Source organism: Pelobates fuscus, chromosome 4, assembly GCF_036172605.1.
Source record: "Pelobates fuscus isolate aPelFus1 chromosome 4, aPelFus1.pri, whole genome shotgun sequence".
In the NCBI taxonomy this organism is placed as follows: domain Eukaryota; kingdom Metazoa; phylum Chordata; class Amphibia; order Anura; family Pelobatidae; genus Pelobates; species Pelobates fuscus.
The window spans coordinates 14878048-14890761 of record NC_086320.1 but is presented as its reverse complement, the minus strand read 5'-3'; the positions used below and the strand labels follow the sequence as shown (position 1 = coordinate 14890761).

At 41.2% G+C, this 12714-nt stretch overlaps 8 non-coding genes across 8 annotated transcripts; all 8 read left to right on the top strand.

Annotated features, from left to right (window-relative positions):
• The first annotated feature begins 1274 nt into the window (after window positions 1–1274).
• TRNAA-AGC (transfer RNA alanine (anticodon AGC)) lies at window positions 1275–1347 on the top strand. Its single transcript has one exon. It is a non-coding gene; the product is annotated as a tRNA-Ala (tRNA).
• Window positions 1348–2762: 1415 nt separating this feature from the next.
• On the top strand, window positions 2763–2835 carry TRNAA-AGC (transfer RNA alanine (anticodon AGC)). The gene has a single exon. It is a non-coding gene; the product is annotated as a tRNA-Ala (tRNA).
• A 2450-nt stretch (window positions 2836–5285) lies between these two features.
• TRNAY-GUA (transfer RNA tyrosine (anticodon GUA)) lies at window positions 5286–5374 on the top strand. The gene is given in 2 exon segments: window positions 5286–5322; window positions 5339–5374. It is a non-coding gene; the product is annotated as a tRNA-Tyr (tRNA).
• A 1096-nt stretch (window positions 5375–6470) lies between these two features.
• Window positions 6471–6543, top strand: TRNAA-AGC (transfer RNA alanine (anticodon AGC)). Its single transcript has one exon. It is a non-coding gene; the product is annotated as a tRNA-Ala (tRNA).
• Window positions 6544–7957: 1414 nt separating this feature from the next.
• Window positions 7958–8030, top strand: TRNAA-AGC (transfer RNA alanine (anticodon AGC)). The gene has a single exon. It is a non-coding gene; the product is annotated as a tRNA-Ala (tRNA).
• A 1415-nt stretch (window positions 8031–9445) lies between these two features.
• On the top strand, window positions 9446–9518 carry TRNAA-AGC (transfer RNA alanine (anticodon AGC)). Its single transcript has one exon. It is a non-coding gene; the product is annotated as a tRNA-Ala (tRNA).
• Window positions 9519–10932: 1414 nt separating this feature from the next.
• On the top strand, window positions 10933–11005 carry TRNAA-AGC (transfer RNA alanine (anticodon AGC)). Its single transcript has one exon. It is a non-coding gene; the product is annotated as a tRNA-Ala (tRNA).
• Window positions 11006–12416: 1411 nt separating this feature from the next.
• TRNAA-AGC (transfer RNA alanine (anticodon AGC)) lies at window positions 12417–12489 on the top strand. Its single transcript has one exon. It is a non-coding gene; the product is annotated as a tRNA-Ala (tRNA).
• The last annotated feature ends 225 nt before the right edge of the window (window positions 12490–12714 follow it).

Here is a 12714-nt window from a genome sequence, read left to right as displayed (position 1 = left end):
TGCACGATTCAAGAGGAATTCTTAGACACAACTAGAAATGTAAAAAAGTTGAACTCAATGAGAAATTTTATTGGCCTTTGCTTGCCTTACCTTGGCAACCACAAAAACTGCATTCTAGCACTTTGCCTTTTCATGGTATTTTCTTTCTTTCCCCTTTGGTCGCTGGTTCAATTCCAACTCAAAGGACATGTTGTTTTTTTTTGTTCTGGTGGCTTGGTAAATTCCCATATTTCACTCATCCCACTACTTCTTCTCCCATTTCCCTCAAATAGCGTTTCTCGGATTGCTGCTTCAGTTCTGCCCTGAAGGATTCTTTGCCTCATTTTCATTGTTTATTTTTCTTAAGGGGAGAGGAGGTCCTTGCGTAGAGATCTGGCATTGCTTGTTCCTGCTGTTACATTTTTCTTTCAATTGCCTTTTGTTTTTTTGGTCTTCATCCACTCAGTATCATGCTCTATATTCTATCGGTACGCAAAGTTTAAGAGCTTGGCAGGCTTAAAATCTGCATTCTAGCACTTTGAATTTTCAAGGCATTTCCTTTTTTTGTCTCTGGTTCTGCCTCTGGGGTCACAAGCTATACGGCATGAGAGCGGAAAAGTGGGGGATTAGCTCAAATAGTAGAGCACTCGCTTTGCATGTGAGAGGTAGCAGGATTGATGCCCGCAATCTCCAGTGGCTGATTCTTCTTTTAAAGGAAGGGTGCTTAGTTTGAACTTTTTGTTGACCTGGATGTCATTGCCACAGCAGCATGTTGCAAACGGTTTAACTGCTTACCTGATTCTTCAAAAATTTCCTACTTTGACATTGCGTGAATTCACAAATTACCTTCGATAGCTCAGCTGGTAGAGCGGAGGACTGTAGTTGGTATACGAAAGCAATCCTTAGGTCGCTGGTTCAATTCCGGCTCAAAGGACATGTGCTTTTTTTTCTTGTAGAGCGGAGTACTGTAGTTGGTATACGATAGAAATCCTTAGGTTGCTGGTTCATTTCCGGCTCGAAGGACATGTGTTTTTTTTCTTGTTGCTGTTAATTGGTGCACTTTTCCCAAGTAGAATTACTTAGGTTACTTGTTCAGTTCTACTCTGAAGGATGCTTTCCCTCATTTTCTTTGCTTCTTTTTCTTCAGGGGAGAGGAGGTTCTGGCATAAAGACCTGGCATTGCTTGTTCTTGCTTTGTTTTTTTTCTTACAGTTGCCTTTTTGGTTTTTGCCTTCATCCGTCTTGTATTATGTTCTATATTCTACCGGTACACAGAGCTGATGTGGCACACATGTGGGGGATTAGCTCAAATGGTAGAGCGCTCGCTTAGCATGTGAGAGGTAGCGGGATCGATGCCCGCATCCTCCAATTAGTCTTTTTTTCAAAGCGTTTGCTTGAACTAGTTGCTATAGCAATGCTGGAAAAAAATCTAACATGAACAACAAGCTTACATCGATTGTCCATCTCCATCTCGTTATTTGCATACTTCCACATTTGACAAAAACAACATGCACGATTCAAGAGGAATTCTTAGACACAACTAGAAATGTAAAAAAGTTGAACTCAATGAGAAATTTTATTGGCCTTTGCTTGCCTTACCTTGGCAACCACAAAAACTGCATTCTAGCACTTTGCCTTTTCATGGTATTTTCTTTCTTTCCCCTTTGGTCGCTGGTTCAATTCCAACTCAAAGGACATGTTGTTTTTTTTTGTTCTGGTGGCTTGGTAAATTCCCATATTTCACTCATCCCACTACTTCTTCTCCCATTTCCCTCAAATAGCGTTTCTCGGATTGCTGCTTCAGTTCTGCCCTGAAGGATTCTTTGCCTCATTTTCATTGTTTATTTTTCTTAAGGGGAGAGGAGGTCCTTGCGTAGAGATCTGGCATTGCTTGTTCCTGCTGTTACATTTTTCTTTCAATTGCCTTTTGTTTTTTTGGTCTTCATCCACTCAGTATCATGCTCTATATTCTATCGGTACGCAAAGTTTAAGAGCTTGGCAGGCTTAAAATCTGCATTCTAGCACTTTGAATTTTCAAGGCATTTCCTTTTTTTGTCTCTGGTTCTGCCTCTGGGGTCACAAGCTATACGGCATGAGAGCGGAAAAGTGGGGGATTAGCTCAAATAGTAGAGCACTCGCTTTGCATGTGAGAGGTAGCAGGATTGATGCCCGCAATCTCCAGTGGCTGATTCTTCTTTTAAAGGAAGGGTGCTTAGTTTGAACTTTTTGTTGACCTGGATGTCATTGCCACAGCAGCATGTTGCAAACGGTTTAACTGCTTACCTGATTCTTCAAAAATTTCCTACTTTGACATTGCGTGAATTCACAAATTACCTTCGATAGCTCAGCTGGTAGAGCGGAGGACTGTAGTTGGTATACGAAAGCAATCCTTAGGTCGCTGGTTCAATTCCGGCTCAAAGGACATGTGCTTTTTTTTCTTGTAGAGCGGAGTACTGTAGTTGGTATACGATAGAAATCCTTAGGTTGCTGGTTCATTTCCGGCTCGAAGGACATGTGTTTTTTTTCTTGTTGCTGTTAATTGGTGCACTTTTCCCAAGTAGAATTACTTAGGTTACTTGTTCAGTTCTACTCTGAAGGATGCTTTCCCTCATTTTCTTTGCTTCTTTTTCTTCAGGGGAGAGGAGGTTCTGGCATAAAGACCTGGCATTGCTTGTTCTTGCTTTGTTTTTTTTCTTACAGTTGCCTTTTTGGTTTTTGCCTTCATCCGTCTTGTATTATGTTCTATATTCTACCGGTACACAGAGCTGATGTGGCACACATGTGGGGGATTAGCTCAAATGGTAGAGCGCTCGCTTAGCATGTGAGAGGTAGCGGGATCGATGCCCGCATCCTCCAATTAGTCTTTTTTTCAAAGCGTTTGCTTGAACTAGTTGCTATAGCAATGCTGGAAAAAAATCTAACATGAACAACAAGCTTACATCGATTGTCCATCTCCATCTCGTTATTTGCATACTTCCACATATGACAAAAATAACATGCACGATTCAAGAGGAATTCTTAGACACAACTAGAAATGTAAAAAAGTTGAACTCAATGAGAAATTTTATTGGCCTTTGCTTGCCTTACCTTGGCAACCACAAAAACTGCATTCTAGCACTTTGCCTTTTCATGGTATTTTCTTTCTTTCCCCTTTGGTCGCTGGTTCAATTCCAACTCAAAGGACATGTTTTTTTTTTGTTCTGGTGGCTTGGTAAATTCCCATATTTCACTCATCCCACTACTTCTTCTCCCATTTCCCTCAAATAGCGTTTCTCGGATTGCTGCTTCAGTTCTGCCCTGAAGGATTCTTTGCCTCATTTTCATTGTTTATTTTTCTTAAGGGGAGAGGAGGTCCTTGCGTAGAGATCTGGCATTGCTTGTTCCTGCTGTTACATTTTTCTTTCAATTGCCTTTTGTTTTTTTGGTCTTCATCCTCTCAGTATCATGCTCTATATTCTATCGGTACGCAAAGTTTAAGAGCTTGGCAGGCTTAAAATCTGCATTCTAGCGCTTTGACTTTTCAAGGCATTTCATTTTTTTGTCTCTGGTTCTGCCTCTGGGGTCACAAGTTATACGGGATAAAAGTGGAAAAGTGGGGAATTAGCTCAAATGGTAGAGCGCTCGCTTTGCATGTGAGAGGTAGCGGGATCGATGCCCGCATTCTCCAGTGGCTGATTCTTCTTTTAAAGGAAGGGTGCTTAGTTTGAACTTTTTGTTGACCTGGATGTCATTGCCACAGCAGCATGTTGCAAACTGTTTAACTGCTTACCTGATTCTTCAAAAATTTCCTACTTTGACATTGAGTAAATTCACTAATTACCTTCGATAGCTCAGCTGGTAGAGCGGAGGACTGTAGTTGGGATACGGTAGCAATCCTTAGGTCGCTGGTTCAATTCTGGCTCGAAGGACATGTGCTTTTTTTTCTTGTAGAGCGGAGTACTGTAGTTGGTATACGATAGCAATCCTTAGGTTGCTGGTTCATTTCCGGCTCGAAGGACATGTGTTTTTTTTCTTGTTGCTGTTAATTGGTGCACTTTTCCCAAGTAGAATTCCTTAGGTTGTTTGTTCAGTTCTACTCTGAAGGATGCTTTCCCTCATTTTCTTTGCTTCTTTTTCTTCAGGGGAGAGGAGGTTCTGGCATAAAGACCTGGCATTGCTTGTTCTTGCTTTGGTTTTTTTCTTACAGTTGCCTTTTTGGTTTTTGCCTTCATCCGTCTTGTATTATGTTCTATATTCTACCGGTACACAGAGCTGATGTGACACACATGTGGGGGATTAGCTCAAATGGTAGAGCGCTCGCTTAGCATGTGAGAGGTAGCGGGATCGATGCCCGCATTCTCCAATAAGTCTTTTTTTCAAAGCGTTTGCTTGAACTAGTTGCTATAGCAATGCTGGAAAAAATCTAACATGAACAACAAGCTTACATCGATTGTCCATCTCCATCTCGTTATTTGCATACTTCCACATTTGACAAAAACAACATGCACGATTCAAGAGGAATTCTTAGACACAACTAGAAATGTAAAAAAGTTGAACTCAATGAGAAATTTTATTGGCCTTTGCTTGCCTTACCTTGGCAACCACAAAAACTGCATTCTAGCACTTTGCCTTTTCATGGTATTTTCTTTCTTTCCCCTTTGGTCGCTGGTTCAATTCCAACTCAAAGGACATGTTGTTTTTTTTTGTTCTGGTGGCTTGGTAAATTCCCATATTTCACTCATCCCACTACTTCTTCTCCCATTTCCCTCAAATAGCGTTTCTCGGATTGCTGCTTCAGTTCTGCCCTGAAGGATTCTTTGCCTCATTTTCATTGTTTATTTTTCTTAAGGGGAGAGGAGGTCCTTGCGTAGAGATCTGGCATTGCTTGTTCCTGCTGTTACATTTTTCTTTCAATTGCCTTTTGTTTTTTTGGTCTTTATCCTCTCAGTATCATGCTCTATATTCTATCGGTACGCAAAGTTTAAGAGCTTGGCAGGCTTAAAATCTGCATTCTAGCGCTTTGACTTTTCAAGGCATTTCATTTTTTTGTCTCTGGTTCTGCCTCTGGGGTCACAAGTTATACGGGATAAAAGCGGAAAAGTGGGGAATTAGCTCAAATGGTAGAGCGCTCGCTTTGCATGTGAGAGGTAGCGGGATCGATGCCCGCATTCTCCAGTGGCTGATTCTTCTTTTAAAGGAAGGGTGCTTAGTTTGAACTTTTTGTTGACCTGGATGTCATTGCCACAGCAGCATGTTGCAAACTGTTTAACTGCTTACCTGATTCTTCAAAAATTTCCTACTTTGACATTGAGTAAATTCACAAATTACCTTCGATAGCTCAGCTGGTAGAGCGGAGGACTGTAGTTGGGATACGGTAGCAATCCTTAGGTCGCTGGTTCAATTCCGGCTCGAAGGACATGTGATTTTTTTTCTTGTAGAGCGGAGTACTGTAGTTGGTATACGATAGCAATCCTTAGGTTGCTGGTTCATTTCCAGCTCGAAGGACATGTGTTTTTTTTCTTGTTGCTGTTAATTGGTGCACTCTTCCCAAGTAGAATTCCTTAGGTTGTTTGTTCAGTTCTACTCTGAAGGATGCTTTCCCTCATTTTCTTTGCTTCTTTTTCTTCAGGGGAGAGGAGGTTCTGGCATAAAGACCTGGCATTGCTTGTTCTTGCTTTGGTTTTTTTCTTACAGTTGCCTTTTTGGTTTTTGCCTTCATCCGTCTTGTATTATGTTCTATATTCTACCGGTACACAGAGCTGATGTGACACACATGTGGGGGATTAGCTCAAATGGTAGAGCGCTCGCTTAGCATGTGAGAGGTAGCGGGATCGATGCCCGCATTCTCCAATAAGTCTTTTTTTCAAAGCGTTTGCTTGAACTAGTTGCTATAGCAATGCTGGAAAAAATCTAACATGAACAACAAGCTTACATCGATTGTCCATCTCCATCTCGTTATTTGCATACTTCCACATTTGACAAAAACAACATGCACGATTCAAGAGGAATTCTTAGACACAACTAGAAATGTAAAAAAGTTGAACTCAATGAGAAATTTTATTGGCCTTTGCTTGCCTTACCTTGGCAACCACAAAAACTGCATTCTAGCACTTTGCCTTTTCATGGTATTTTCTTTCTTTCCCCTTTGGTCGCTGGTTCAATTCCAACTCAAAGGACATGTTGTTTTTTTTGTTCTGGTGGCTTGGTAAATTCCCATATTTCACTCATCCCACTACTTCTTCTCCCATTTCCCTCAAATAGCTGTTAATTGGTGCACTTTTCCCAAGTAGAATTCCTTAGGTTACTTGTTCAGTTCTTCTCTGAAGGATGCTTTCCCTCATTTTCTTTGCTTCTTTTTCTTCAGGGGAGAGGAGGTTCTGGCATAAAGACCTGGCATTGCTTGTTCTTGCTTTGGTTTTTTTCTTACAGTTGCCTTTTTGGTTTTTGCCTTCATCCGTCTTGTATTATGTTCTATATTCTACCGGTACACAGAGCTGATGTGGCACACATGTGGGGGATTAGCTCAAATGGTAGAGCGCTCGCTTAGCATGTGAGAGGTAGCGGGATCGATGCCCGCATCCTCCAATTAGTCTTTTTTTCAAAGCGTTTGCTTGAACTAGTTGCTATAGCAATGCTGGAAAAAAATCTAACATGAACAACAAGCTTACATCGATTGTCCATCTCCATCTCGTTATTTGCATACTTCCACATTTGACAAAAACAACATGCACGATTCAAGAGGAATTCTTAGACACAACTAGAAATGTAAAAAAGTTGAACTCAATGAGAAATTTTATTGGCCTTTGCTTGCCTTACCTTGGCAACCACAAAAACTGCATTCTAGCACTTTGCCTTTTCATGGTATTTTCTTTCTTTCCCCTTTGGTCGCTGGTTCAATTCCAACTCAAAGGACATGTTGTTTTTTTTTGTTCTGGTGGCTTGGTAAATTCCCATATTTCACTCATCCCACTACTTCTTCTCCCATTTCCCTCAAATAGCGTTTCTCGGATTGCTGCTTCAGTTCTGCCCTGAAGGATTCTTTGCCTCATTTTCATTGTTTATTTTTCTTAAGGGGAGAGGAGGTCCTTGCGTAGAGATCTGGCATTGCTTGTTCCTGCTGTTACATTTTTCTTTCAATTGCCTTTTGTTTTTTTGGTCTTCATCCACTCAGTATCATGCTCTATATTCTATCGGTACGCAAAGTTTAAGAGCTTGGCAGGCTTAAAATCTGCATTCTAGCACTTTGAATTTTCAAGGCATTTCCTTTTTTGTCTCTGGTTCTGCCTCTGGGGTCACAAGCTATACGGCATGAGAGCGGAAAAGTGGGGGATTAGCTCAAATAGTAGAGCACTCGCTTTGCATGTGAGAGGTAGCGGGATTGATGCCCGCAATCTCCAGTGGCTGATTCTTCTTTTAAAGGAAGGGTGCTTAGTTTGAACTTTTTGTTGACCTGGATGTCATTGCCACAGCAGCATGTTGCAAACGGTTTAACTGCTTACCTGATTCTTCAAAAATTTCCTACTTTGACATTGCGTGAATTCACAAATTACCTTCGATAGCTCAGCTGGTAGAGCGGAGGACTGTAGTTGGTATACGAAAGCAATCCTTAGGTCGCTGGTTCAATTCCGGCTCAAAGGACATGTGCTTTTTTTTCTTGTAGAGCGGAGTACTGTAGTTGGTATACGATAGAAATCCTTAGGTTGCTGGTTCATTTCCGGCTCGAAGGACATGTGTTTTTTTTCTTGTTGCTGTTAATTGGTGCACTTTTCCCAAGTAGAATTACTTAGGTTACTTGTTCAGTTCTACTCTGAAGGATGCTTTCCCTCATTTTCTTTGCTTCTTTTTCTTCAGGGGAGAGGAGGTTCTGGCATAAAGACCTGGCATTGCTTGTTCTTGCTTTGGTTTTTTTCTTACAGTTGCCTTTTTGGTTTTTGCCTTCATCCGTCTTGTATTATGTTCTATATTCTACCGGTACACAGAGCTGATGTGGCACACATGTGGGGGATTAGCTCAAATGGTAGAGCGCTCGCTTAGCATGTGAGAGGTAGCGGGATCGATGCCCGCATCCTCCAATTAGTCTTTTTTTCAAAGCGTTTGCTTGAACTAGTTGCTATAGCAATGCTGGAAAAAAATCTAACATGAACAACAAGCTTACATCGATTGTCCATCTCCATCTCGTTATTTGCATACTTCCACATTTGACAAAAATAACATGCACGATTCAAGAGGAATTCTTAGACACAACTAGAAATGTAAAAAAGTTGAACTCAATGAGAAATTTTATTGGCCTTTGCTTGCCTTACCTTGGCAACCACAAAAACTGCATTCTAGCACTTTGCCTTTTCATGGTATTTTCTTTCTTTCCCCTTTGGTCGCTGGTTCAATTCCAACTCAAAGGACATGTTGTTTTTTTTGTTCTGGTGGCTTGGTAAATTCCCATATTTCACTCATCCCACTACTTCTTCTCCCATTTCCCTCAAATAGCGTTTCTCGGATTGCTGCTTCAGTTCTGCCCTGAAAGATTCTTTGCCTCATTTTCATTGTTTATTTTTCTTAAGGGGAGAGGAGGTCCTTGCGTAGAGATCTGGCATTGCTTGTTCCTGCTGTTACATTTTTCTTTCAATTGCCTTTTGTTTTTTTTGGTCTTCATCCACTCAGTATCATGCTCTCTATTCTATCGGTACGCAAAGTTTAAGAGCTTGGCAGGCTTAAAATCTGCATTCTAGCGCTTTGACTTTTCAAGGCATTTCCTTTTTTTGTCTCTGGTTCTGCCTCTGGGGTCACAAGCTATACGGCATGAGAGCGGAAAAGTGGGGGATTAGCTCAAATGGTAGAGCACTCGCTTTGCATGTGAGAGGTAGCGGGATCGATGCCCGCATTCTCCAGTGGCTGATTCTTCTTTTAAAGGAAGGGTGCTTAGTTTGAACTTTTTGTTGACCTGGATGTCATTGCCACATCAGCATGTTGCAAACGGTTTAACTGCTTACCTGATTCTTCAAAAATTTCCTACTTTGACATTGAGTGAATTCACAAATTACCTTTGATAGCTCAGCTGGTAGAGCGGAGGACTGTAGTTGGGATACGGTAGCAATCCTTAGGTCGCTGGTTCAATTCCGGCTCGAAGGACATGTGTTTTTTTTTCTTGTAGAGCAGAGTACTGTAGTTGGTATACGATACAAATCCTTAGGTTGCTGGTTCATTTCCGGCTCGAAGGACATGTGTTTTTTTTCTTGTTGCTGTTAATTGGTGCACTTTTCCCAAGTAGAATTCCTTAGGTTACTTGTTCAGTTCTACTCTGAAGGATGCTTTCCCTCATTTTCTTTGCTTCTTTTTCTTCAGGGGAGAGGAGGTTCTGGCATAAAGACCTGGCATTGCTTGTTCTTGCTTTGGTTTTTTTCTTACAGTTGCCTTTTTGGTTTTTGCCTTCATCCGTCTTGTATTATGTTCTATATTCTACCGGTACACAGAGCTGATGTGGCACACATGTGGGGGATTAGCTCAAATGGTAGAGCGCTCGCTTAGCATGTGAGAGGTAGCGGGATCGATGCCCGCATCCTCCAATTAGTCTTTTTTTCAAAGCGTTTGCTTGAACTAGTTGCTATAGCAATGCTGGAAAAAAATCTAACATGAACAACAAGCTTACATCGATTGTCCATCTCCATCTCGTTATTTGCATACTTCCACATTTGACAAAAATAACATGCACGATTCAAGAGGAATTCTTAGACACAACTAGAAATGTAAAAAAGTTGAACTCAATGAGAAATTTTATTGGCCTTTGCTTGCCTTACCTTGGCAACCACAAAAACTGCATTCTAGCACTTTGCCTTTTCATGGTATTTTCTTTCTTTCCCCTTTGGTCGCTGGTTCAATTCCAACTCAAAGGACATGTTGTTTTTTTTGTTCTGGTGGCTTGGTAAATTCCCATATTTCACTCATCCCACTACTTCTTCTCCCATTTCCCTCAAATAGCGTTTCTCGGATTGCTGCTTCAGTTCTGCCCTGAAAGATTCTTTGCCTCATTTTCATTGTTTATTTTTCTTAAGGGGAGAGGAGGTCCTTGCGTAGAGATCTGGCATTGCTTGTTCCTGCTGTTACATTTTTCTTTCAATTGCCTTTTGTTTTTTTGGTCTTCATCCACTCAGTATCATGCTCTATATTCTATCGGTACGCAAAGTTTAAGAGCTTGGCAGGCTTAAAATCTGCATTCTAGCACTTTGAATTTTCAAGGCATTTCCTTTTTTTGTCTCTGGTTCTGCCTCTGGGGTCACAAGCTATACGGCATGAGAGCGGAAAAGTGGGGGATTAGCTCAAATAGTAGAGCACTCGCTTTGCATGTGAGAGGTAGCGGGATTGATGCCCGCAATCTCCAGTGGCTGATTCTTCTTTTAAAGGAAGGGTGCTTAGTTTGAACTTTTTGTTGACCTGGATGTCATTGCCACAGCAGCATGTTGCAAACGGTTTAACTGCTTACCTGATTCTTCAAAAATTTCCTACTTTGACATTGCGTGAATTCACAAATTACCTTCGATAGCTCAGCTGGTAGAGCGGAGGACTGTAGTTGGTATACGAAAGCAATCCTTAGGTCGCTGGTTCAATTCCGGCTCAAAGGACATGTGCTTTTTTTTCTTGTAGAGCGGAGTACTGTAGTTGGTATACGATAGAAATCCTTAGGTTGCTGGTTCATTTCCGGCTCGAAGGACATGTGTTTTTTTTCTTGTTGCTGTTAATTGGTGCACTTTTCCCAAGTAGAATTACTTAGGTTACTTGTTCAGTTCTACTCTGAAGGATGCTTTCCCTCATTTTCTTTGCTTCTTTTTCTTCAGGGGAGAGGAGGTTCTGGCATAAAGACCTGGCATTGCTTGTTCTTGCTTTGGTTTTTTTCTTACAGTTGCCTTTTTGGTTTTTGCCTTCATCCGTCTTGTATTATGTTCTATATTCTACCGGTACACAGAGCTGATGTGGCACACATGTGGGGGATTAGCTCAAATGGTAGAGCGCTCGCTTAGCATGTGAGAGGTAGCGGGATCGATGCCCGCATCCTCCAATTAGTCTTTTTTTCAAAGCGTTTGCTTGAACTAGTTGCTATAGCAATGCTGGAAAAAAATCTAACATGAACAACAAGCTTACATCGATTGTCCATCTCCATCTCGTTATTTGCATACTTCCACATTTGACAAAAATAACATGCACGATTCAAGAGGAATTCTTAGACACAACTAGAAATGTAAAAAAGTTGAACTCAATGAGAAATTTTATTGGCCTTTGCTTGCCTTACCTTGGCAACCACAAAAACTGCATTCTAGCACTTTGCCTTTTCATGGTATTTTCTTTCCCCTTTGGTCGCTGGTTCAATTCCAACTCAAAGGACATGTTGTTTTTTTTGTTCTGGTGGCTTGGTAAATTCCCATATTTCACTCATCCCACTACTTCTTCTCCCATTTCCCTCAAATAGCGTTTCTCGGATTGCTGCTTCAGTTCTGCCCTGAAAGATTCTTTGCCTCATTTTCATTGTTTATTTTTCTTAAGGGGAGAGGAGGTCCTTGCGTAGAGATCTGGCATTGCTTGTTCCTGCTGTTACATTTTTCTTTCAATTGCCTTTTGTTTTTTTTGGTCTTCATCCACTCAGTATCATGCTCTCTATTCTATCGGTACGCAAAGTTTAAGAGCTTGGCAGGCTTAAAATCTGCATTCTAGCGCTTTGACTTTTCAAGGCATTTCCTTTTTTTGTCTCTGGTTCTGCCTCTGGGGTCACAAGCTATACGGCATGAGAGCGGAAAAGTGGGGGATTAGCTCAAATGGTAGAGCACTCGCTTTGCATGTGAGAGGTAGCGGGATCGATGCCCGCATTCTCCAGTGGCTGATTCTTCTTTTAAAGGAAGGGTGCTTAGTTTGAACTTTTTGTTGACCTGGATGTCATTGCCACATCAGCATGTTGCAAACGGTTTAACTGCTTACCTGATTCTTCAAAAATTTCCTACTTTGACATTGAGTGAATTCACAAATTACCTTTGATAGCTCAGCTGGTAGAGCGGAGGACTGTAGTTGGGATACGGTAGCAATCCTTAGGTCGCTGGTTCAATTCCGGCTCGAAGGACATGTGTTTTTTTTTCTTGTAGAGCAGAGTACTGTAGTTGGTATACGATAGAAATCCTTAGGTTGCTGGTTCATTTCCGGCTCGAAGGACATGTGTTTTTTTTCTTGTTGCTGTTAATTGGTGCACTTTTCCCAAGTAGAATTCCTTAGGTTACTTGTTCAGTTCTACTCTGAAGGATGCTTTCCCTCATTTTCTTTGCTTCTTTTTCTTCAGGGGAGAGGAGGTTCTGGCATAAAGACCTGGCATTGCTTGTTCTTGCTTTGGTTTTTTTCTTACAGTTGCCTTTTTGGTTTTTGCCTTCATCCGTCTTGTATTATGTTCTATATTCTACCGGTACACAGAGCTGATGTGGCACACATGTGGGGGATTAGCTCAAATGGTAGAGCGCTCGCTTAGCATGTGAGAGGTAGCGGGATCGATGCCCGCATCCTCCAATTAGTCTTTTTTTCAAAGCGTTTGCTTGAACTAGTTGCTATAGCAATGCTGGAAAAAAATCTAACATGAACAACAAGCTTACATCGATTGTCCATCTCCATCTCGTTATTTGCATACTTCCACATTTGACAAAAATAACATGCACGATTCAAGAGGAATTCTTAGACACAACTAGAAATGTAAAAAAGTTGAACTCAATGAGAAATTTTATTGGCCTTTGCTTG